The sequence below is a fragment of the Musca vetustissima genome, unplaced genomic scaffold (assembly GCF_032173495.1).
Source record: "Musca vetustissima isolate MV318-11 ecotype Yass unplaced genomic scaffold, APGP_CSIRO_Mvet_v1 utg402650, whole genome shotgun sequence".
Lineage (NCBI taxonomy): Eukaryota > Metazoa > Arthropoda > Insecta > Diptera > Muscidae > Musca > Musca vetustissima.
The window spans coordinates 7,681-11,299 of NW_026884229.1; the positions used below are offsets into that span (position 1 = coordinate 7,681).

Below are 3,619 nucleotides of genomic sequence, written 5' to 3' on the forward strand. Positions count from 1 at the left end.
GCCCAAGTAGTTGCAATTTTCATTCTGAACCGACTTTTTCATCCAAAGTGTCTGTAATTTGACATTTAGTAGTCTTAGAAGATTAAATACACGTCTGCAGAGAATTCTACAGATTTTTACATAGTTCCCATACACAAATCTAGCCTAATACCATGTAAAGACATTGACCGGTTTCACCCCATTTTCGATATATATTGAGCTGCTTTGCCACCTTTTTGGCTTTTCATGGTTTCAGAGGTAAAATTTCTTCTCAAAGCAAATTTGAAACTAATTAAAAAACTAATCGACGAGGATGGGATTCGAACCCACGCGTGCAGAGCACATTGGATTAGCAGTCCAACGCCTTAACCACTCGGCCACCTCGTCCTCATGTTTGTCGTCCTGCAAACAGGACGAAGTATACAACGTACTTAATAAAACAGGATTTAAAATGAAAAAAATTGAAATTTAGTAATGCATATATAACGCTCAAACTTCAAAATGTTCAGATAAATACCTCTTTAACAATCTTATTGGGAGACTGTAGAAATTACTCTGTTCGTCGTAAGGTGTAAATACATTAAAAACTTTAAATGCATTTTCTGCAAAATCGATTTTTTTATTTATGCCAGTCTTTCAGCAACAGAGTGATATGAATTTAAAAAAAATCGACGAGGATGGGATTCGAACCCACGCGTGCAGAGCACATTGGATTAGCAGTCCAACGCCTTAACCACTCGGCCACCTCGTCCTATAGGTTACAGAAAGTTCATAATTGAAGTGGTATTTAAAACTCCGCTATGGAAATTTAAAATTTTACACTAATTTAATGCAAATTCGATGTTGTTTCTCAAACTTTCATCCCACCAAAATTTCGCTACATGTTCAGTTCAGATATAGAAATTGCTCCCATATGTAATTTATTATAACATCTAGCACCTATATATTCGACCCCATCCGCCTTTGGTCATTTCCAATGCAGTAACTTATCATATTGAATATATCCATCTTTGGTACGGTCAAAACACTATGGAGGTGCCATAATGTTTTTTTTTTTATTAAAACACTGCTTTTAAGCCTACAGATGCGATCAGTGTTGCCAGAAGTTGTAAAAATGCTAAAAGGAAAAGGAAATCTACAATGCAACTTATACTGACGAAACATTGAATTGTGAAAACTTGTTCAGTTTTTAAAACCGTTGGAAACCGGGACTGTATTTTTTATACTAATCTGTTTGCATATAATTTACCCAATATAAGTAATGCAAATAGATTGATACTTAAGCATTTGCGAAGAGGAATTGTAACCTCTATGGACTCAGGCTGTTAACGTACAGCTACCTCATTAAATGTGCGTTTACGATCTTCAAAGTACATACAATTAAGAGAGTATTTAGAGACTATATTTAGACTATATTTAGAGACTATATTTAAAATTTTCTGATTGGAGGTATTTTATTCTCATAGTAACTATAATGCCAAATTAAAGCCATTATCAAAATATAAAAAAATAAAATTTTGAAAATGCTTGTTGCTTTTATATGGGTGCCAGTCAGAATTTACAATTTTCTGGTGGAAAATAATTTCTCCTCTGAGAATGTAGAATACGATATTGCAGATACTTATTATTTTGCACCTAACACATGAATCTGAAATCAGTATCAAAATAATATAACATTTTAAGTGGGAGTGCATTTTACCCTCTGAGAATCCGAAGGCCTAAATTGCAGTCACTTCAGTTAAATGCACCACCAGACATAGTGCAGTGGATAGCGTGTCAGACTGCAAACCGATGGGTCCAGGTTCAAATCCCAGCGGAGAATGAAAAATTTCATCAAAGTGAATTTCGAATATTTGTAAAAAGAAGTTTACATCCCCTTCCAGGTGAAATGCATCCGAAGCCCTCCGATATTCTAAAAACTAACCTTGACATCAACAGATGTGGATAACACAAAATAGGAATGGCGTGAGAGATAATGCCAATATTAAATAAGCAAGGACCCTAGCAATAAATAAGAGTTGTTTGTAAGCAACAATATATGACATCCACATCACCTAGCACATGCTACGGCAGACGATCAATTATTTACTGAGATGGTATAATCGGACTAATCGTTCTAGATGGCGATTTGGTGGGACGCTATGCTACCAAGATGAGTAACAAGAGAACTGAAGGCAATGCAATCATGCAAATTCATACTACTGGAGTGCGGATACATGGAGGCTCAGCGATGGAGTTAAAAGTGCGCGAAAATTGAGTAATTTATTTCATACGAATGAACATCTGTCCCCCGCAAAAAAAAACAATGGGAACAATTATATGAAATGATTTTAAGGGGGGACCCCCCCATTCTCGGGGTCAATTTTTTTTTTTTTTTTTTTTGATTTAATTTGAATCTACACTAATTCAAGAATATCCCTACAAAATCTCAAGAACTCTTAAAAATATAGCCGATTTATTGTGTCAGCATCAAGTGACGGCTAAAGGGCTTCTCAAACTTTAAACGCGTTTTTCTCTTTTGCGAATGGCGGGCACGATAACTCAAAAACTAATAACCCAATCGATTCCAAATTTTTACACGTTTCTCTGTGAGTGTATAACTATCGTGTGAACTAGGATAAAGCCAATCGGTGAAGATCTTCCTTATTTTTTAACTTGGTTTTTGGTTAAAAATCGGCGATTTTTCAAATATCCTAGTTCATACGAGAGCCAGACATGTACTCTTTCTAACACCGTTGGAATTTTCGGATTCCGATGTTCCAGTGAGGAGTTATCATGTCCGCCATCAAAAATACGGACTTTTCTTTAATTACAAAAAACAACAACAAAACAATACCAAAAATTGTTTGTAAATTATTTTTCTTCTCTTTTGAATCTTCAAATATATTTGTGCAAAGTTACAAACCTTAACAAGCATTGGTATTGATTTACCAGCCCATTGAAAATCTTGAAAAATTAAAATCGAATCGAATTAAACTTCACACACGCTATTCAATATGCTGCAACAGAGCACACTTTGCAGAATCGAATTTTACTCGGACACCCGTTGATTATTTGGTGCATAATTAACATGTAGTCGGTCAAAAATATATAAGAATGATACGTCTGCATCTAAAGCAACTGCAATGTGCAAAATATGTCAATCAGAAAAATCTAAGAAGTTTCATGCACCATTTAACTAAAATTGTGCGAAAAAATTATGGGAGCTTTATCTAAATCTGAACCGATTTTAATGAAACTTAACACACTCTATCCTCGAATCAATTTCATACGTTATGCCATATTTTGTTCTAATAGGAAAACCATTGGGAGTTTACACTATTACACTATTTACATGAAATCGAACACAAATGTATATCTATATCTTAATCCTCTATCTCTGTATCTTAATCCTCTATCTCGTTTCCTTTGGCCTGTGTGTACAAAGACATAGTACCCACAGTGTGGGGAAGAGTATAACAATTATTATCATGCACGCACCTTTCCTTTTTTTTTTTTTTTTGAATGTCAAACATTGTCATTTTCGACTATACATTAATGTTGTGTTGGAAAGTTGGCCAAGGATCTACTCTGTTATCGAAAAAAAAGATTTTTCTTTAGCTACAAGAAACAACATCAACACGTTGTCAATTAATATTAT

General features: G+C 34.6%; 2 non-coding genes across 2 annotated transcripts; both read right to left on the bottom strand.

Annotated features, from left to right (window-relative positions):
- Positions 1–284: 284 nt before the first annotated feature.
- On the bottom strand, positions 285–366 carry Trnas-gcu (transfer RNA serine (anticodon GCU)). Its single transcript has one exon. It is a non-coding gene; the product is annotated as a tRNA-Ser (tRNA).
- Positions 367–648: 282 nt separating this feature from the next.
- Positions 649–730, bottom strand: Trnas-gcu (transfer RNA serine (anticodon GCU)). The gene has a single exon. It is a non-coding gene; the product is annotated as a tRNA-Ser (tRNA).
- Between the last annotated feature and the right edge of the window lie 2,889 nt (positions 731–3,619).